The 23,101-nt window shown below is 42.4% G+C and overlaps 1 long non-coding RNA gene across 1 annotated transcript; it reads right to left on the bottom strand.

The window, feature by feature from the left end:
- Positions 1–1,293: 1,293 nt before the first annotated feature.
- Positions 1,294–22,187, bottom strand: LOC147825701 (uncharacterized). Its single transcript, XR_015440420.1, has 3 exons — positions 22,082–22,187; positions 6,279–7,091; positions 1,294–5,261 (listed from the first exon to the last, which is right to left on the bottom strand). It is a non-coding gene; the product is annotated as an uncharacterized LOC147825701 (long non-coding RNA).
- Positions 22,188–23,101: the final 914 nt, after the last annotated feature.

Raw genomic sequence — 23,101 nt, 5'->3', positions numbered from 1 at the left:
GCAGAGAATTAGAAAGTCTCAGTAGAGAAATAGAAACATAACAAATAAAAATTCTTACAATAAATGATTAAATTTGTAAGTGAAATATTCATGTAGTTGTGTAATAGCCAAATGGGTAGAGGAAAGAGAAGGTGAACTTGAAAATATTAATGGAAATCATCTTAGAGAAATGCAGAGAGAACAAGATTTTTGTGTCTTTTTAATAGATAAGCCTAAGTGGCTTGTTAGATTCTTTCAAATGGTTCAACACACAAGTAATTGGATTGTCAAATGGAGAAGAAAGAGAAAATGAGGGCAGAAAAAAATGTTTGGAGATACAATGTCCAAACATGTTCTATATTTGATGTAAAACAGAAAGATGCTAAAGGGACATCAGTAAGGAAAAAATAAATAAAACACAGAGAAGACCAGACTGAAGCACATCATTATCAAACTGTTGAAAACCAAATGTAACAAGCAAATCTTGACAGCAACAAGTGAAAAATGACATATAACTTTCAAGGTAAGTACGATCCAATTAATGGCTGGCTTGTTGGCAGAAACCATGCAGACAGAAGAAAATAGAACATCTATAAAGTGCTGAAAGGAAAAACAATGTCTATTCAGTGCTCTGAGAATAAACTACATTCAGAATTTTATATTCAGTGCAAACATTCTTTAAAAATTAAGGTAAAATAGACTTTTTGATAAAAGAACACTAAAAGAATTTGCTGCTAGGCAACCTTTACTTTAAGAAGTGCTGACATAAATTAGTATGAAGGGGAATGCCACTAGATCAAAAATTGGATACTCCATAAAGAATGAAGAACATAAAAGTAAATATCTCATGTGCATTTCAAAACCCATAGCACCGTATACCCTCCAAACAGTGAACTTTAGTATATGTAGATTAGAAAAATTAACCTGGTTTTGAGGGTTCCCGGATGGAAAGGAAGTGACAAATGCATCTGACTGGATTACAAGTGTGAGGCATGTCTATGCTGTGTGAAAGGAAAAGAACTCACCTTTTGAATTGCATACAGTATACTTACTATAAAGTTAAGTATAAAAGAACTGTAGATAGTGCTGTGAGAACTGCTTCTCACATGGGTACAATTCAACAATTCCAAACTAGTTCACAGTTGTGGTAGGGTTGAATATTATGCAGCTAAATTTCACAAATTGAGAAAAAAGATTCCAAATATCTAAGAGAAAAGACTATAATAAATGCTGTAATATTGGATGAGAGAGTTATCTCATGAATTTGTTTATTTTAATGTATGATTAGATAGTTACAAAACTAATCAAGGGACATGGAACATTCAAAAGATAAATCATGCTGTGCAGAGAACCATTTAGCTGCTGGCTTTTCAGGCAACTGGCTGTCCAAAACTCTGATGTGTAATATTTGCCAGTTTCTGTGTTGTAAATATTTTGCATTGGCTGATTTCAAGGGACAAACATGATGTTTATCCATGTGCTGTTGGAAAGAGATGTGTATTATTGGCATTTGTGAGCCAGGATGAACACTCTCTTTCACATTATGAAGACAAACCATATTCTGGGTTATAAAAGTCTCAATAAATTTAAGAAGATAAAAGAGCATATCTTCTGAATATAAGAAAATTATACAAGAGATCAAGGGTTGCAGTAGCTCCTGAAAAAATAGCCAAATTTTTAAATGTTAAACATTCTTTGTGTATCTGCACATAAAAGAAGAAAGCTCAAGAGAAATAAGAAAAAATAAGAAGGAATATATTTCAACTCGATTTGTGAGACCAACTTTACCCTGATAACCAAAATCAGAATAATATATTATATGTAAAGCAGCTGGTATTTTCATGAACATATATGTGGAATTCTTAACAAAATAGCAGCCAGCTAAACAGCACGATTTTAAAAGAACAATTCAGCCTGAGCAAGTGTATTTTACCCCTTGAATATGATACTAAATTAACACTGAAAAATCAATCAAGGCAATTCACCATAATAACCAAGTAAAAATGAGAATAATTTGATTATCTTAATAGGTGCAGAAAAGACATTTAACAAGATGCAATGTCCATTCATGATAAACAAAACAAAAATATTCTTAAAAACTCAGAGATGAACTTTCTTGACCTAATTAAGAGTATTTATTAAAACCTACAGTTAATATACTTAATAATGAAAGAGCGATTTTGCTTGATGCCATATCACAAGTGCAATAAAACATGATAAAGAATTTAGAACATAAGAGTCACATAGCCTGGAAACTAAGGATTAAAACTCTGATTATGAAGTATGTGATTATTTTTGTTTGATAGCCTAATGCATCTACAAATTAAAGTAATAAAATAAATGAGTAATTTCAAAAAGGTCGTAGAATATTTGATCTATATGCAACAAATTAACTATACTTTTAAAATTATAACTTATAATTTAAAATTAAACTATAGAGATTCTATTTGCCACAGAGTAAAAAAAATTGAAATTAAAAATAACTAAAAGATATTTACATTAAACCTTCACATACTCACCTTTGTATTCCCCCATATATGAAGTACTTAAGAGGCTAACCACATATACATAAAATTTGTGGGATGAAAACTACAAAATGCTCTTTAAAGAAATTAAAGACCCCATAAATTGGAAAATATATCACATTCATTATGTAACAGAAGTTTGACTTTGAGCGCAGCCACTTTATCCATTGACTAGAGCACAATTGTTCTTGACTGAAGTGAAAGAGTGAGTTCCTTGAGCAGTTCGAACAGGTCACATAGGTAATCCAGCTTTGTGACCCATTCTGGTCACTGAAATATAGGGGCAGTGGCAGCTGTTTTTTTTTTTTTTTTTTTTTTAAATCTCTGGAGTGGCTCTTAATGACTCAAAAGCTCAGCAAATGATCTAACTTTAGAAAACCATCTTCTTTGTATAAGAGAAGACTTGTGTGTTCTGTGTCCACCTCCTCACAGAGCTGTGATATCAATTGAGGGCATGTGCTTTCATGTGGTTAATTTTAATCATATCTTAGAAAATGTTGTTAAGTTCAGGTGACATTTTCTTAGCTAGATAGCATTTCTCTGTAAATAAAAAGTACATAGTTTCACATTCAGAAGTTACCCTCTTTGACCTGAGTAGTGAAACAAGAAAGCTATCCAGTCATGGCAGCTGTGCATCCACAACCAATTCAGTGTTTCTGATATGTAATCATTCAAAGACTTGAATAATTCTGTATCTGTGGTGTTGGTTGACAACAAAACTGTACATGACATATCCTCATGCACATTTTCATGAAAAATATATCACACAAAAATGAGTATTGTTGTCAACCTTGTTTGCATACCTTAGTAACTCATTAAAGCATTCTAACAATTGTGCCTCAATGTCCTCTGCTGTTTTATCAATTAATTTATCAATCTAGTTATGGTGTTAACCAAAAGAGAAACAAATGCTACCTTTTGAACTACAGCCTCTCCTAAAATTTCATGGCAAATGTCCTTAGGAGCAGGTAGGATCAACTGTTCACCAATAATAAAGGGATTCTTAGTTTTAGCACTGCAGTTAACCACTAAGAAGGATGCTCTCAACATAGACGCATTTAATGAAATGATAGACTTTAATACCTGCATGTGTTCTTTGTGTTCATATATTTTTTCAGAAAAAACCCAAAAGCTTGTCTTTTAATGCAAGGTACTTGGTCTCCATGTCATGGAGCAGTTTTGAAGGTCACGGCTCTGTTAAATAGCTGGTTGCCACATACTGTACAAAGCAGGTTTGGAGAATGTACATCACATTTTACAATGAACCCATAATTAAGTAGTACTCTTGGCATTTTCTTTTAAATGTCACTTTCTTCTTGTTGGTATTCTTAGAGTCTTCTGGTATCTCATCATTGAGTCTTCCCACCCTTTTCATGGAAGCTTTCCAGTGATTTTTGTTTTTTACTCATTTTGGCTAGGGTTAGCTTATGGGCTTACCAAAACTGTGATGGAGACAAAAGTGCAGTATGGGACGGAGACATGATTGGCAGAGGTAAATTAAATAATAGGAAAGCCACCTGCAGACTCAAGTAAGTGTCACATTTTGACTTAAAGCTTGTTGGCAGACTAGAGAGCCTTCCATGAGATGCAGTTTAGTTGTCACTTGTTACTTACTGATAGGGTTTTGATATGAGTCTGCACACACTTGATTTATTATAGTCTTTGTGCGGTTACACCTCTCTGCTAATGTTAATCTGTATTTGTAGCCATTTCTTAGTGCTAGTATCACTGCCTCAGCTCCACCTCAAATCATCCCACATTAGATTCTCATAAAAAGCACACAACTTAGATCCCTTGTATGTTCAGTTCACAGTAAGTTTTGTGCTCCTATAAGGATCTAATGCTGCTGTTGATCTGACAGGAAGTGGAGCTCAGGTGGTAATGTTAGTGAGGAGGAACAGCTGTAAATACATATTAAGCTTCACTTGCTCACTCACCACAACAGGCCACAGACTGGCACTTCTCTGTGGCCTGGAAGTTGAGGACCCCTCAACTACACATTAAGAAGATGTACTCGTATACCTGTGTGAATGAATCTCAGTACTGTTATTTTCAATGAACAAAAACTATAATGACTGCATACTTAATTATTCCAATTATATGGAATTCTGGAAAAGGCAAAGTTATGATGAGATAAAGCCTAGGTGGAGGGGGTTGGGTAGGGGAGGATTCACAGCAAAGGGGATGAGAGAGAACTATTTTTGAGAATGGAGCTCTTCTGTATCTTGAGTGTGGTAGTGGTTAAATAATGGCATATGTTTGTCAAATTCATTGAACTTCACATTTAAAATTATTGAATTTACATGCATAGAAATCATGCCTCAATAAAAGTGATTATAATATTAAGCAAAAGACTAAAACAAAAGCCTGGGGAAGTTGCCATTCTAATCTCCTTAGGCATCAGCAGAAGAGCTAGATAGTGGCTGGGAGTCTGCCTGTTTCCTACATTTGCTTGTTAAACTCTTCTTTGGGCTGGCCTTGGTAATTGTGGTGCGCAGTGTATGATTTACCTGCTGGCTTTTCAGACAACTTCCTGCCCAAAGCTCTGTTGAGTGTGAAAGCTGTCTTGGCACCTCAGGGCCACTCTTATCTCTGAGGGTTGACTGGTCCAAAGAGGACAGAGGGCCACTGGTTTTGAATTCTTGACAGGAGCCATAGATCTTTTTTTACTGGATTCCTTGAACAACTAAACACCTTTCTGTGCAGACCGCAAGGCTGTTCCCTATGGACACTGCAGATGAAGCTTGGAGAGAACACCTAGGGAAGAAAAAAATCCTTTTTTAATCTCTGTCACCTGTGAGTCCATGTCAATGACATTTATAACATTTGCTTTCCAGCCCTTTTCAGAGAGCAGGAGGAGGCTAATTGCTGTTTTTTCTCTCTTGGCCACAGTGCTCCATTATTATCAACCAAACATGCTATCTTTGCTCATTAATTGGAAAATTGGTTCTGCCTGTGTCCAGACCTCAACTTGGAAGAGCTCTTGGTAGCTGCAATGAGGTGATCTGTGCTGATGCACAGGAAGCCTTCAGATGAGCCTGTAGGGGTTCCTTTGGTCTCTTGATTTTTCAAGAATTTGTTATATATGTGCGTGCTGTGTGTGTGTACAGATGTATGTAAAGATGAACTTCCTGAACACCTATTGTAGGTTCTCACAGACCATTCTCTTTGAGACCCAGAGTAAAACTTTCCATAAGATGTGTCAGTGTCTTCGTATATACCTGCAAAATGAGGACTAACGGGCTCCAGCTCTTACTTGTTCAGTCCTTGGCATGTAGGGTTCTAGAGACTGTATTTCCTTATAACATAGACAATCTATACAAATATACGTGTATACATGTGTGAGTGCATGGATGTTTATATAAGTATGTAGATACACCTGCATGTATGCATGCACATGTACATATACACATGAAGCCTCATTCTACATGTCTATCTGTTGGCATGCACATTTGTACATATGTGTACATATATGTGCATCTGTTCATAAGGCATGGATATGTGTTTGTGTAAAACATGTATGTGTCCATGTGTGCATGTGCATACCTGTGGGTTTGCATGTGTGTGGGTGTATTGCATGCTTGTATGGCCATGCATGCATGTGCATATGTGTGCACATGGATGTCTGCATTTAAATAGTTTGTGTAGGCAGAGGTCATCTATAGAAACATAGCTGGGCGGGTGTCCAGTGTACTCACACACATGCAAATGCATATGTATGGGTAGGGACAGAGAATAAAATAAGGGACAATACTGCAGGAGTTTCAGACCCACCTGGGTGCTGTGCCCATCAGAACAGGTGGCTGCAGCTTGGAGGTCTGGTAGCCTAATCATGAGCCTGAGGGCTGTGATGTTCTTGGTTAGGAAATCCTGGAAATGAGCTACTGTTACTCAGCTTAAATGGGGAGAATGCTCTAACCATAGAATTTCCAGTGATGGAATTTAGATCTGTAGTTGGTTTTATGTTACAGATGCGTTGTCTCTTGTAGGGAAGATTGTAAGGGGAAAATGACAACAGGAAATAGAGGACAATGATATGTGTGGTCAGGACATTTGGTATCTTCTAAATTTGTTCTCAGCTCCAGGGGTGGCTGGCATAGACATTGATGGGTCCCTTGTCCTCTATTAGTTGCAGAGATGCTCAAGAGGTGAAGGTAGACACATGAGACGAAGTACTCATTCTCCAGCTCCCTCCTTTCTGGTTGCCTTTCCCACAGTCTCCTGGGACAGGACCTCTCCTTTTGTCTTCTGGCCCCAAGCAGTCTCTGCTGCAGTTGTCAGTCCCCCATTGGGCACCAGGCCTTGCTAGGTTACAGAGCTTTTTGTTATTAGTGGCAGTTGGATCCACTTGAGGGACTCCTGCCAGGCAGCCTCTGCAGTGACTCTGGATGACACGGGGGCAAAGAAGAGGTATGAAGAGCAACCTTTGGGTTCCTCCAGTTATAGTCATAGTGTGGGGACATGCTTCCAGTAGCTGCGCCCCTATCTCTGGTTCTGCAGCCCTCGGGTCAACTCCTAGGGTCTCAGGAGATGCAGTGACAGCCTTACATGGAATTAACTCGTATTATTCTGAAATATTCTTGGTCCCTGGGAAGAGAGAAATAGGGTTCAGTCAAGCACCAAATCGCCCCAAAGTGATAATGGCATGAATGTCACATGAGTAGGTCTGCTTCTGATCCTGTGTCAGGAAGTCTGGGCCCTGAGTCTGATCCCCAGCAAGTCTCACACTACTTCCACTCCTACTCCCTTCCCCATGCCCTTACCACTCTCCCAATTGCTCAGGCTAAGGTATAGGAGTCATCTTTGACTCCTAGTTTGCATATAGTCTGGGTTTAACCTAATTGAAGTTTTACCTTATGGTGGCTTTAAATAGGTCCCACCTTGCACCTGCACCCCCACCTCCCCACAACCTTTCCCCTGGCTGCAGCTAGCTCTCTCCCTGGGCATTTGGAAGGTGGTCTTGTGACAATGGAAGCAGGTCTGCTCAATCCTGCCTGCCCCTCCTGGCCATGGTCCTCTGAGTCCTGTGATATGGCCCTTTTACTTGCTCATCCCCTATCAACCTTGTCTCCTCCCGTTCACCTCAGTCAGGTCAGCTGTTTACCCCAGACATGGTTCCACATCTGTCTCCTTCAGAGGTTGCTTCTCAAACCACCACCTCCAAACTGCTTCCCACCTGTCAGTCTTCCTGATGATACTCTGTGCTTTACATTCTGATATTTATTTATTTCCTTTATAGTTTATTTTATCAGCTAGAATGTAGGTTTCCTGAGGATGGGGATCGTGTGCTGTCTGCAGCAGATTCTCAAGTTCCTGGTCATAGTCAGCAAAATGTTTTTCCTCATGTTGAGAAGACATTTGTGAAGTGTTTTCGTTGAACTTTTGTGGTTCCTGTTTCTACTGAATGCTTCTGACTGTATTTCTTAGGTTGGGACTTCAGATGGGTGGGATCTAGTTCTGAAAGGATGTGTTTATACACTAAAATGCAATGTTCAAACTAACAGAACAAATGATTTATGCTGTGAAACCCTGTTCCTTCTCTGAAATTCTATTCCTCAAGGTCTCAGCCATTGACTGGGCCTGAGATACCAGAAGAAGGAACATCACATGGTTCCTAAGGGCTGAGACACTCAGAGGGAAGCTTGCCTCTGCGGAGACCCTCTGCCTCAGAGGACAGGGTGGCCCTTTTAGAGCACTGATAGTTGCATGTGTTTCCAATCAGTGCCAGGTGGCCTGGGCCTTGGGGCCATGAGGACATGGTGTGCTGAGAGGCCTTGAGAACATTTTAGAAGGAACAGGTGCCATCAGGGAGAGGACAAGAGGGGTGGGAACTCCACCATGTCAGTCTTTTGTTTTGCCATTTGTCAGGAGCAGAAATAACCCAGGCTGACTTGGGTTGAGCTGGGTCCCTGCCAGGAAAATGTTTCATACAAGTCCCAGGCTTCACAACCACAGGACAAAAGGAAGAACCAGGTACTGAGGTACCTTCAGAGCACCATGTGGCCCAAACTCTTGTTTCCATGTGATTTGTATCCAAATGGCTCCCTTTGTCCAGCTGACACAGTGCTCTGGGTACCAGGGCCACGATCACGCTAACCTCCTTGTTAGTGGCGCCAGCCCTGCTTGAGATGATTACAGGAAGCATTGTGATATGAAGACTTCCACTCCCAGGGCAACTGGAAAGGTTCAAGATGTGCACATTTTCTACATTATGTGTGATGGTTTGAAGACATGAAGCTGTTGTGGACTGGGAAATTTGAACAATTCTTCATAGCATGGAGTGGAAGAATAAAGTGGCTTATCTGCTCTAACCCATCTCCACGATGCTTTCTTGCTGCATCTTGGCCCCTTCCCCACCAGCCAAGAAGACCTCTGCAGAAATGAGTGGCCTGGACTCCCCAGGAAGCCACTGGGCTATGGAAGGTGAGATGCTGAGAGGCTCCCAAGCTTTTCTTTTCCTGTTCTTAATGTTGCTCCCGACCTTTCTACTCCTGACTGGTGGGCAATAATGGCCTCAGAAAGTGGGTGGAGGAAACTGAAAACAAAAGGGTCTTTTGTGTTTTGAACAGGAATCTTAGAAACACAGCAGATACAACAGCCCTGAAGACCAATACTGCCTGGCCAGAGAAAAATCATACTTTGGGCTTCAAAGGGCAAGCCCTGAAATAATAAAGTCTGGAGATGTTTTTGAGCTGGAAGAGGCCAAAAAGTCAGAGAAGAATGTACTTTTTTCTCTGGTGTTTCACGCTAAGTGCCCTGTGATTTAAGGCAAGACTGAGAAATATGGCTGTGTCCCTCTTCCTGCGATGCAGTACAGGCTGTCTATTGCCTGTTGCCTGAGTACTATGACTTGCTGAACCTAGTTCTCCCCTAGGCCAGCAGAAAGGACCGATTGGGGGACTTCCTGCCTTTACAGCCCTGAAACCACTTGATGGAGGCAGCTTGCCAATCATAGTACTGGTTAAGTGTTGGAATATTTTTTTGTGCTACTAGAGAAGAATGGCAGAAAGGGGCAGAAAGGCTAGAGGGACCCACAGAAACTTCAGGGCTGGAAGAAAGAGGACACACAGTGAATGCTGCTGGCAGATTGCTGGGGGTCTCCTGCCCAGACAAGGAGGGGGCCTGCAGCCACAGCCAGCAAGGGCAAGTGTGACAGACCAGCTGCTGCCCTTCTGATACCCAGATGATGCAGGGTGCACTTGGACTCAGGCTGTTTGGAGAGGCAAGGCAGGAAATGGACAGGATCCTGAGTCAGTTCTGTTGAGAGGCTGAAAAGGCTGAATTTTAAATGGGAAAGGAAAAAGATCACTTTGAAAAGATATAGTTATCTCCTAGGAAATGAAGCTGTGAGAACTGGAATGTATTCAGGTAGCGAGAAACACAATTATTGGTCTCCACACTCACATTCTGCAGCTGTGAGACGTGCTCTCATCACAAGCATTTTATCTCCAATTACCCAAACCCAGATTTCCTCCCCACCACCGCAGCTTGCCCAGAAATGTTGATTCAAGAGATGCTTTTTGTAGTTATTGAGAGATATTGGTGGGGCCTAAATTTAGCTCTTGTTTTCTAGTATATTCAGTGGTGTATCAGTGACAGTTTAAAAGTTCCTAGGTCCTGCTGCCACTGGGTGAGGAGCTGGGAACCCCCAGATTCAGAAGCTCAGAGAGTCAGAAGCTCAGGCTGTTTTGCCCAAGCAACATAGGAAACACCGTTTTTTCCTATTCTGAAATTAGGCTGTTGAAGATCAGTATTGCTTTGACTGAATGTTGCTGTACTTTGGAAGGAGCCATAGGCTTAACTGAACTCACCTGGGCAGGCAAGTGATGGGTTTTATATAAGGCACAGACATGTGGGATGTGACTTCAGAAGGGAGGGTCTGGCTTTGGTCTACGAGCTCTTCATCGCACTGGCAAGGGGGAGGGAAAATGCAACAATGTCTCAGCAGAAACATCTATATGTGATTCTAGGATCTGCCTCAATTATTTCTTGTAGCATTAGTCAGTATTTCTTGAGTCCCTCCCAAGGGTAAGATGTAGTAGTGTGTGTGTGTGTGTGTGCATGCCATTCATGTTCTTCCTAAATAACTGTATGAAAGATGATGTATTTAATGAAAGCTTACTTTCTTTCCCAGCCAGAGTAGCTATGATCAAAGAGACACTCTTAGTGGAGGCATCGTTCGGTGTGTGTGGCTTAACATGAAGAATGCAGAGCTGACATGATGGCTAACTTCCTGATCCTCCCTGATGCTTCTCCCCACTGGATGTAGTTTCCCTTCAGCCTCTCTTGCACCCCTCACAGGGCATCCACAGAGCGCAGCTGTCTAACTCTTGATGATAGGGTCACTGAAACTTGGTAATTTCAAAGAGAAGTTACAAGGAAAGAAGAGTGGGGGCTTCAGGATCCCTAATCGGGACACTCTCCAGAGACTGAACCAGGCCACCAAACCTTTACCAAAATTTGGCAAGCAGACTGAAGAGCCCCATACTCTGCTCCTTTTTTTTTTTTTTTTTAGATAAAAGAACACGGTTTTTCAAACAGTGGGCAGAGCATTTGACCCTACCTTACAGCACTACTATTGTGTAATTAATGCCTGTGTGTTAGATAACCATAGGCTTTGTTGTAACTATCAGATCTGATACATTAAAGTAAGACTTGCATTTACGATGTCATAATAAATTAGTAAAAGAACAGAGAGAATGCAAAGTGCTGTTTCTGCTTAGCCTCCTAACAGTTATCTCCTGTGTTATAAAGGGGCCTTGAAATGTGTGTAGCTAGTTTTGGGTTCTGCATACCAGCTGAGTTTTGTGAGTCAAGTGCCAGGTGACATCTTGGCCACACACAGCATCATCACTGTGCATGTCTGTGAAGCCAAGGTGAGCTTCTCCACCCTGAGAACTTCCACAACAGGGTCTCCCCCTGCAGGGCTTGGTGATGAAAGGGAGCAGGCAGGTGGGCAGTGCCAGAGGCAATCAGCTTGAGAGTTAGCTTCACAGAGGACAGAAAGTAGAAAATCAGCTCGGATATTAAAGTGACAGTCAGCAATCAGCCTGGCAGGTCTTCAGCTGGAGGATCTTCAGTCTTTCCTGTGAAAAGTGCTTCTTTGCCAGGTGAGAGCAGGCCTGTCACTCGGAGGTTCGAGACCATGTTTCTTCATGAAGTACTGGCGGGACCCTTGGAGAGGGGTACAAGGAAAATGCCAGCAAGGCCTGCAGGTATGGGCATCTGAGGGAGTATTTACAGGGAGAACACCAGCAAAAAGCATGTGGATATGTAGCTGGGTTTTGTCTGAGGAAGGATTCCACTCAGGGAGTTTGATTGGTGGCCTGCCCAAGTTTTCTGGGTCCCAGACAGAAACCAGCTGCACACTAGGCTGCCAGGCCCAGCTGGGAAACTCTCCCTAAGGAGAAGGGCAAGGGAAGGCCATTGTCAGGCAGCTTGGTCAGGTGTCAGCTGTGCCTGGAACTTGCCTCAGTTTTTAGATTCTGAGCTAAAAGACAGTTTGCTGCAGCCAGCCTTTCTCTAGTTCCTGATGATGAAGTCCCGAAAAGGACCAAGTCACTTCTTTCCTGCAGACACCTGAGAAGACCCCTGGATGTCTGTCAGGGCAGTGGCTGTCAGAAAGATAGCTGACATCTGACAGATGTCTGTCAGAGAGACAAGTGGCTGTGAGTGTCCTCAGGGGCATCAAGCCTCCCCTGTCTTTCAGGGCTGTGCATGTAGCATGTTGGGCAGCCTGTGCCAAGAGGCCCCAGCACAGGGACCTATATGTGTATACATCCAGAGAAAGATTTATTTTAAGGAACTAGATCATGCAGTTGTGGAGACTGAGAGATCCAAATTCTGCAGGCTGAAGCCCAGGGAAGAGTGATGATGCAGTTTGAGTCCGAAGTCTGTCTTCTGTAGATTCCCACCTTCTCAGGGACCTCACTTTTTTCTCTTCCAACATCAAACTGATGGGTTGAAGCCCAGTCCAGTTAAGGAGGGCAATTGGTTTTACTGTACGTCTACCAATGTAAATGTACTCCTTATCCAAAAATACTCTAACAGAAGTAATGTTTGACCAAATGGCTGGGGGCTAAGGCCTAACCAGTTGACACATTAACCATTAGAGAATAAATTTAACAGAAAGAAGAGCACTGACTTGGACACTAAGTATATTAGCCTTTCTGTTGCTGGGACAACACCCACAAATTAAAGGAGGAGAGGTTTATTTTGCTTGCAAATTTCAAAAGGTTCAGTTCATGGTTGGTAGGCTCCAAGACAGAAATGGCTGATAGAAAGGCACGGCAGAGGAAAGCCTCTCAAATCATGGTAGCCAGGAAGCAGACAGCACAAGAAGAGCAAAAGGCATGCCCTCCCCAATGCCCACCTTGTCCAATGATGTCCCACCTCCTCACTGCACATTTAGCTATGAACTCATCAGTGCATTACTCCACTAATGAGGATAGCACCCTCAAGCAATCACCTTCCAAAAGTATTATCTCTGAACATATATGCTTTTGGCAGATATTCTAGATCTAAGCCATAATACTAAGATCACTGGCACCATGCACTCTCAGCTGTTGAGCTGCCAAAGATAGGCAATTGTCACAGTGTGGCTGGACCAGTGTATGAAGACATCTCCCAAAGTGGAGATGGGGTACATTGACTCACCCCACTAATGAAATAGATTGCAAGTTTGTTGACTTTCATCATAGAAAAAGAATTTTCAGGATACATCAGTAAGAGGCAAGAAGAGGCTTACTGGGCAGAATTTTAAAAATATTCATTCAAAGAGTGTAGGCCCTTAAGAGGGAGAGAAGCCTTTGTGGCCTCCAGCTGAGTGTATTTATGGGGGGTGGGGAGCTGGGGGTAGGAGTCTGTGGAACTTGAGAATCTATGGAAAGAGGAAAACCAATTTACAGATGAAAGGTGACTGCCCGTTTATAGGTGACAGTCATCACAAGTGATAGAGTGGTAACAGTAGACCATCCGTAAAGGTAAGGCCCATTTTACAGTTGAAAAAGGATGGCCTAATCACAGGTGAAAAGGCCCATTTGAGTTAAAAAGGAATGGGCAAGTCTTATTGTGTCTTTAAGGACTTTAGGAATTTTTGAGTGAGTTTGTGTCCTGAAGCTGCAGTTTTTATTAAAAGTACAATTTTTAAATTATGATTTTACTTGTCTCCTTTCTGTCTATTTTATTTCTTCTCTCCTACCTCAATAGTTCCCTAAAATGAAGGCATCCACAGAGCAATTGCAGGAGTCAAAGGAAGGGAACAGGGTCCTTTGCTTGTGGACCTGCTAAGTTCATGGGAGAAGAGAGATCTCAACACAGGGGCCCAAGAAAGGAGGTGAGTTGAAGAACTCACTGTGATATGAAACACCTAGGCAATCTCCAGACTCTGGCAGCCTCTTGAGATTATCTAATACTCGCTCTGGGGTTCCTGATAGACACAGATAGCCCACACCAAGAGGTATGTCATGGAAATTCTCTGCAGTGTCCAGGGAAGCCTGTTATATACACAGCCCAAGGCTAGATCCTAGGAGGCTGGAAGTCATTGGACAGCTATGGCAAGTTATTAAGACTTCTGGGATGCCAGCATCCTTGTGTGCAGACAGAGGGTGATACTGTGAACTCTGATCCTGTGAGTGGGCAGTGAAGCCATGAAAATGCAGGCATCCAGCACTGTGACAATCCTGGGGGTGGGAATGGGGTTGGGAAAGTGGGGAGTTGGACAAGTCTTCCCACCTTGTCTTAGAGGCTCAAACATAGGAAGTTGCTTCAGCTTCACTCAATTGAATTAAGAAATATTTATTAAGCCTCTAGGATGTATAGGGCCATGTGCTCAGTGATTCAATTCTTTGTAGGTTCTTTTACATGGTTAATCCAAATGCTCACTTATTATAAAGGAAACAAAAAGTAATTGGCAACATTCAGTTTGCAAATAACTGCCCCAAGGTGGTAACTGCTAGATAGGATGGTAGTGTGAAGACAGCTGTCATCACCCTGGACTTCTTACAGCAAGAGACTATGAGTATTTTCAGCGAGCCTCAGCCAAGGCTTTATCAAGTCATGTTTTGGTCCATTAGGTCAAGTAGCAGATATTGTGTTTCCTCTTTCAGCATTTTCAACATGTAGATGGCTTCCTGGACACAGAAGTCAGGTCATAGGCAATGGCTGATGTCTGTGTGCCCAGGAGCACTGCAGATTTGCATGAAGCCTACTTTACAAAGGATTCCTGTGAATTCCTGTATTCTCCTACTGGGTAATGGGGTTTTAGTTCTTCATGAATAGTCATCTGTGTCCTTCATCAACATGAAAAGGGGGTGCTCTTAAAGCAAAGGTCTTTGGGCTCAGAGAGTTTTGAATTTGAATATAGTTTCCACTGCAGTTTTTCTTTCTAACCTTAAGGCAGTTAGTAAGACTTCTGGTATGCCAACATCCTCACAGAGGGAGAGTGATACCATGAACTCCGAAAACACGAGTGGGCAAGGAGGCCAGGCAAACATAGACAACACCATGCCTGACACTTGCGGTTAGCTTTCTGAAAATGGGATTTAGGGACTAATGTTATTTGCTCCATCTGAGAAGCAAATGTGTTATATCTTCTGACCTCAGAATTCTGGGGGAAGTTTGAGGATCTGGAGGTATTTGGAATTTTTTCATCCAGGTATGAGAAATGGTAGTCACGGGTAGTCCCAACCACAAGCAGACCTCATGAATCTGCAAAAGTGAGCAACATTGTCCTTCAACTCAGATCTCTCAGTGCTTCTGTGGCATTAGGCTTCCTGCCTAGTTAGGGGATAAACAGGTCATTTATATCTGCCAACCTCTTTAGGGGGTGACCTCTCCTTCCCCCCAGAATCAGCGCAGAATGAAGCAAACACAAGGACAAACAAGAGGAGTCCATCAGCCTGCAGCCTCTTTCCTTGGATTAGGATTAACCTTTCCTTGGGTTAGCATTAGGTCTACATCCCACAGACTCTGCCCTGCTGCCTGTGGTCCTGATATTCTGGGCTAGGAGAAAATGTTGGAAGAGGGTGAGTCCTGTACCTTAACTTTTGCCATTATTTGGAAGAAAACACAGCTGAAACTGAGACAGGATAACTTTAAACGATGGACTCCTTCTAAAGTGACCATGAAAAGAGACCAAGAGTTGGAGGGAGGGAGTAGGAAGGGGAAGTAAAGGGGATAAGAAAATTATGATGTGTCACACACGTGTACCAACTCCCCACAAGGAATGTAATCATTAGGCACTACAATCATGCACCAGTGAAAATAAAAATTTAGTTAAAAGATAAAGTGACTTTGAGTACATTTCTCATAAGGTAATTGTGGTACCAAGGGAGTGCTGGTTGCTCCAAATGAGACTTGGCCTGCTGGACTGCAGGTCAGAAGTTGGACCATCCATGTCTTCTCTTCCAACGCTGCTTAACTGTTTAGAACAGGGAGCTGGGCAAACAGCACCATCATCATCTTCCCCATGGGAAGTTACTAGTTCAGAGAGAGTTTCCCTCAGGGCAATGATGGCTTTTTCCAGGAGAGGGAGAGTTCATCATGAGATCAGGACTTTTCTGTTAAAGTCAGTTTTACTAAAATAGAACTATATTGATCACTTGTGGAATGTACAAAAAAAGAAAAAACAAAAAACACAACCCCTCAAGAAACAAATAATCTAAAATAACCTTCACTGGATGGTGTTAGGAAAAATAAAATTGAAGGCCACAGTTGAGTACCTCAAGGCCAACCACCCACAGCCATGAACTGAAACTACCCTGAGCTCCCTGTGACATTAACTTTAGCCTTAGATGAAACAAGCTTGTCCTCCTCATCAGCATGGTAACAATGCACCTGAGCTATGCAGTCTTCACACATAAGAGGGGTCTATAGATTTGGTGATGTTCTCTTGATAAGCCCATGTGTAATGCCAGGCCAGGGCCTCTTACAAGTTTGAGTTTGAGGTCGCCTTGACCTATGAATCATTTTGTTTTCACAATAAACTTTTAATAATTTTCAATTTGATCTGCTTTTATTTTTTAAATATTAAACTTTTAAACCAATTCATAAAAGAACAATACATGTGTGATGTTGATTTCTTTTATGCAACTGGAATACATGATCATCTTTCCTTCTGGGTGATAGGGCATCAGCGTGACCTACATTGAAGGGACATTGTGGAAATTCTCAAGGAGCAGAAGCCAGAGTATCCTGTTGGAGCTTTATCCCACTCTGCACACAGTAGTCCTCAAAAATGTGCAGGCACAAAAGGAATTGACAGGAAAGAAATAGACACCTTTTCCTCTGCAGGCTGTGGCCCTTCTTACTTCCTCTATTTACAGGTTTTCTCATGTTTGTTGCTTTGCCTGAAAATGCAAGTCAGAGCAGATGTCATGGTAATTAAATTATCTGTAGCCTCAGAGTGATTGCACTTGGAGTCAAAAAGCAAGATTCATGATGAGGAGCTGAAGGCCTTTTCCACTCTGATGTGAACTACCTCATTGACATGAAAAAATTTGATTGGGATTCAGATATATTTACTGACAATCTCCAATTTAAGGAAATGTTAAGTTAATTTGTAACTCTAATGTCCCCTAATGTCAAAGATTCTCAAGGAAAGAATCCTTTTTAAAATTCTGAAATAGTATTATTGTTGAAAATAAAGCTTCTCCTCGTTGCTCAGTACTGAGAAAAATCCTCTCATTTTAGAAAATTAGTGACATTGGTGTAATGACTTCCAGAATCCTGTTAAGTCATGTAATGTTAGCAAGAACATCTGAGGGAACTGGAAAATTGATGGAAAGATGACTTCTATGTAAGCAGGAAAGAAACACAGATTCAATCATAGCAAAAGGGAAGGAGAATTCACAGGATTGTGATGGAACAAGTGGTGGAATTTTAAGCATGGTAGCTTTCTTTCTGTGACTTGGGGACACCCAATACAAGGAGGAGGAGGCAATACCTACAAGGAAGGGAGCTTTCTTGGGAGAGTGGAAGGCACATTAGACAATGAGACAGATGGGTGCTTCCATCTGGGAGATGCTTTCTTGAATGGAAAATAAATGATGTCCAAGACAGGCAAAGCACATGGAATGCATCTGTAGCCCTCAAGTTGCTCAATCTTCTGCATCTTCTCACCCTCAGAACCCAGACTAAGACTGACTTTCCTGTGGTCTGCTTAGGAGAAGGACTCACCTAGCATAGAGGAAAAAGGGTCAAAGAAGAGACAGGTAGAGAAAAAGGCAGGTGAGCTTTGTCTCCTGCTGGACTCAAATGGGCTCAGTTGAATGCACACTGATGGGTTTGGACGGAAATGAAGAAGAAATGGGTGTGGGTCCAGAACTGAAGTAGGCCTGCCTGGTAGACAGGGCACACATTGTTTAATTTGAATTTCACAGAGGCGACAATTGTTTAGAAATATGTCTCAAATATTGTATCATATGTTAGCCTTTTGTTGTTGTGACAAAATCCCTGAAATAATCAACTTACAAGGAGGGAAAGTTTATTTTAGCTTGTAGTTTCAGTTCATGGTCACTTAGCTTGTTTTTGGGGGGAGCCTATTGCAGCATATTGTGGCAGGTAAGTACCTGGTGGTGTGGTGCAGCACACCACTCACTTCATGGCAGCCAGGAAGGGATGGGATGGACAGGGCCCCAATATCTGCTTCTGGGGCCCATGTCCCCAGTCAGCTAACCTTCTCCTACTAGGCCACACCTCCAAAATGTTTTAACACCTCCCAGTAGTGCCACTGGCTGGTGACCAAGCTTTTAAGGTATGGCCTTTGTGGGACAATTGAGATCCAAAAACATTATGTCCAGGGCATATTTATACTAAAAACAAATGTTTCTTTATCTAAACTTCGGCTCTAACTGGTTATGCTGAGTTTTTATTCAGTACATCTGGCAACAATATATTGGAGGGTTTCCTGGGATTTGGAAGGGCTGGGAGGAAAGGGAAGGGGCTCACAAGCCCAAGTATTAGTTCTTGGAGGTCCCTACAGCGGCAGTCCATGAGAAGCCACACCATGTGTTTTGGAGAACTCTGCAAAACAAGGGCCAGGTGGCAAGGGCTGGAGCCTGTCGGGGAGAGGCTGTGTGTGTGTGTGTGTGTGTGTGTGTGCGCGCGCGTGCGCGCAAATGTGACCATGCAGAATGCTTGTCCTGTTACAAATATGCTTCACATAATGAGCTTGAAAAATATGTTCTGTGATCCTGTGAGGAAAATGTGTAACAAAAATCACCCCCAGCAAACACTTCTACATTGGCAGGGTGATTCCAGCCTCATTATAACCCGGCTTTTCCAGCAAACACTTCTCTACCACAAAACTTTATTCTAACAATAAAATAATAATAGCTAATATATTTAATGTTCACTGTGTAACAGACATTGCACTAAGTGCCTTACATATTTCATAGCCCTTAATTCTCACAGAAGTCATCATTCATCATTTCAGCAGCTGCTTCCGGAGCCACTCCTAAGAGCTTCTAATCATCCTGACTGGTCTCCATGAAGCAGGTGGGGAGCAGAACTCACTTCCCCATCTGCTGGATGTGTTTAATCTTCACAGTAACCCTTCACAACCCACAATGTAGATAAGCAATGAACTTGTTATTTATCTAAAACTCAAGCTTCATTTGGTGCTATTATTAGTCCTCCAGAAACAGACAGATAAGTGACTTCCCAGAGTTACAGAGCTGGGAAGTAGATGAGACAGGATTTGAGCCCAGGCCACTCTTTGGCCACTGAATCCATCACCTTCTTCATTCCCACATGTACTGCCTGGCTGCACTGAACATTGTGAACAGACAAATCCTATTTACAGGTAGTGAGAGTGGTTCAAGTATGATGAAGGTTTCAAGGAGAAGTTCAGGGGCTCTGGAAGCAAGGAAATGTAGAAAGTTTTTTGGAGGAAGAAGTACTTATTCTGAGACAGGAAGCAAATTTTGAAAGGCAAGGAGGAAGAATATTTCAAATAGAGGAATTGGCTTGGGCAAAGTCCCTAGTGGTGAGAAGCCCTCTCTAAGAACAACACTGGCTATGTAATTTTGGGGGCTCAAGAAAATGAGAAGGCAGACCCCTTCACTGAGAAATCATCAGACTCAAAACAGGGCCTCTGTGTCCTGCAGGTCATACAGCCATCAGGTCTGGAGCTGGGGAAGAGGATGAGGAGGGCCTGGAGAAGGGTGGGTGAGCAGAGCATGAGAGACTGGCTGGGGGATTTCAGACCTCAGCCTAAGGGCAGACAGCATACATGGGGTTTCCAGCTGAATGGTGACAGGATCGAACTGGCATTTGAGGAGATTTCTCTGGCTGCTATGAGAGGTGTAGATGGGATTAGACACCTCGTGATTAATTTGGCAGCTGTCAGAGTAGTTTAGGTAAAACGTGTCAATGGCTCATCGAGGGAGTGGGTGGGGTTGGAAATGGAGTCCAGAGAAGATTCCAGAGCTGAGGAAGATCCATCAGGAGAGGTTTTCAGGGTGGCAACTTGCATGTCAGCTGCAGAGCTGGGGTGCAAGTCAGGGTAGATACAGGGGCTGCAGGTCTTCCATGTACATTTGCAGACAACACAATTGCAGGCCCAGGGCTCAGCTCCAATGTGTGGTCTGGGGTGGAGATAATGTGGGTGTGGAGGTGGTAATTAGAGATTATCCAGTCAGGGAGTGGACTGGGATAGGGCTGGTTGGAGCCCAATCCCCCATCAGATGGAGGCAGGTTGACAACCCGACAGAGAAGGATAGGCAGGAATCTCTGTACTCCATTATGACTTGTGTGGCCAGATGCTGAAAGCAGGAAAAGGAGCCAAGCCTCAAAGAGCAGTATGCTGGAGAGTGAACAAAGTTTGTTTTTTGGATGTATTTCAGATAGAGAAAGCATGTTCTCGCATTTTCATTGACAAGGCAGCGGCCTAGCCATGTCTGATTCTGGATTCAGGTTACCTGTGAAAGCTTTGGGAGTGAGTAGAAGCACCCTTTGGGCATTTCTCCTCATCCTCCTGTGGGCACAAGATAAGGTCTTGTGTCCTGGCTAGGGATTGTAGGAAGCTGTGTGTATCACTGCTGGGGGAGACCATGCCCAACCTGGCCCTGCCGCCTCTGAGATAGAGCTGCTCCAGGTACTGGAACTAAGGTTGGGAACCAAGCCAAGCAAACACTGCCATTATCTCAGCCAACCATGTAGGTAAGCATTAAACATTAACAAGAAGCAAACCTTTATTAATTCAGGCCACTGAGACTTTACAGTTGTTTGTGAGAAAATGACATAGACTATTTAAATACTATGTGTGACTTAAATGCAAAAACATAAAAAGACAAAAACTGCATTGGAATCATGAACTAAAGAGGAGACATAAGATGGCAGAGATATGGGTAGATTAACTAATAGTGCTCTACAGCAGAGAACAAGGCCTGGATGTGCACTCCCAGTCTTGACTGAAGGTACTCCAAGTGCACTGTTTTGAAGCAGATAATTGAGTTTCTAGGGATCTGTGCTTCAGAGATCCAGTAGTAAACACATCAACACATCATTGGCTCTAAACATACTAAAGTGCATTGCAAAGGAGCACATCTGAGCACCAAGAGGAATGGCACATCTCTAAAAATTATATATCAGAAAGTGTTAGCCTGAAAAGACAGAGCCAGGATGGAACAGGACAGGGGGGAGAAAAGGAGAAGAGGATTGTAGCAGGGGCGATGATAATAAGAGTTGGTGAAGTCAGAAAAGACAGGAACAAAATCCAAAATTCAAAGACAGAAATATAAGCAATTCTCAAAATAGAAGGGAACTGAAACCTCTGGTGCGGAGAATTGCATCAGGATGTAGACGAGATGTTAAAAGGCTATTCCAGACTCCAGAAAGGAAAGTCATATAGTTAAAGAGTAATAGACTACCACCAAGCAGTTGATTTCTGAAATAAAAGGTTGATTGATTCAATAATGGGAAATTCATAAATATAATTCATTATACCAGTAGAGTGAAATTCATCATATCAGAATAAAAGTTGTGAAATTAGATTGCTAGAGCTAGAAAGGGCATTTGATAAAATCATTGCTCCATTTATAAAAGCAATAAGAATCACAGACACAAAAAGAAATTATCTGTGATTAGAAGCATACTTTCAAAGAATGATGAAGAATATGTAACTCCAGCAAAATAATAACGTGTTATTCTGACAGAGTGATAAAGAACATGAAACCCCTACACTAGCCTTGTGATCATCATCAAAATACTACAGAAACACTACCAGATCAGAGCCCCCTCCTTCATCTGCAGGCACCCTTCTTTGCCTGGAGGACTTTCCTCCCCAGGAAGGACAGGCATGATTGTGCCTTATCACTCACTATCCTTCCCATAGAAGAAGGGGGCTTATGGGGAGCACTGGTACCTCTGTTTCTGATACAGGAGACCTTAGGGATGGCTCCTCTCAGATTCTCCTTCTCCTGATTCTCTTTCCTTATCAGTCAAAATCTGTCTCCCTTGGTTTGAGAAAATTCTTGCCTCCTCTTCCTGATACTTGGGCTAGTTCTCTGTCCCGAATTCTGAATTCTGTATTTTGTTTGGTTATTGTGAGACACAGGCACAAAATCTGTACTGACCTTCTGCATTTTGATGTCCACTGTGGTGTCCATGCAATGTTCCCACAGGTCTTGTTTTGGGGACTAACACACAGTGAGAACCTCTGAGAGTGGCTGGAATGTGCAGTGCCCCAAATGGGCAGGTGGTTTTCCAACTTGCTGAGTGCAGCTGGGAGGACCTTGTGCAAAAAGGGAGTGGCAAGGTGGGAGGTGCACTGTGTGACAGGTTCAGGCCACAGGGACACTGGAGAACTGAGAGCTGAGCACTGCCCACAGCAGCATTTGAGGGTGAGGTAGCCCAAGACACAGGTCAAAAGTCCCAGAAATATAGCACAGGCCTCAAAGGTCAGTGGGTATCTACAAGAGAAAAACATATGACAACTCCATTAAAAGCTTGCTGGGTGATTTCTCCTGGTTTAGTAGAAGTTCAATGGTTCTGACTTCCAGACAATAAGCACAAACTGTCTGGCATTCAGGCAAGCCCAGGCCTAGTAATTGTTTTCCACTTTTTTTCCTCTATCGTTCCTTGTCTGCTTTCCTTCCCCTAGACAATGCCAAGAGTCCAAACCTAGCAACACAGTCTAGACTTTACCAATCAGGTAAGATTCAGATTTGCTACACAGCTATAAAAAGTACCAGGAACGTGATTATCTCCTCTGACATTTCTTTGATGTGGGAGGAAACAAAGGCATTTCACGTATTTCAGCAATGAGCATCTCAGCAGCAGCCTCCAGCACAGGGTTGATAGGAGTGTGAGCAAGGCAGGGCCCCCGGACCAGATCAGGGAGGAAAAGGAACACCATTAAACACCCTCAGATTTAGTAGGCAGGGAGAAAGATTTAATTTTCAAAATTTCATAATGAAAAAGATCTTATAACCTGAGAATATGCTAAGAAATGGTGAGACTATGCTAATTAGCATCATTTTTATATTATTGACGCATGTTTAAGGATATTTTAATTATGTCCCTTAGTCTCTTTATCTAATTGTTATAGATCTATGAGTCACATTGCTGGGCATAGTTTGAGCTGGGAAATTAAA

Source organism: Heterocephalus glaber, unplaced genomic scaffold, assembly GCF_053883595.1.
Source record: "Heterocephalus glaber isolate CG9 unplaced genomic scaffold, H.glaber_assembly_v1.0 deba00001497, whole genome shotgun sequence".
Lineage (NCBI taxonomy): Eukaryota > Metazoa > Chordata > Mammalia > Rodentia > Bathyergidae > Heterocephalus > Heterocephalus glaber.
This window is presented reverse-complemented; position numbering and strand designations above follow the sequence as displayed.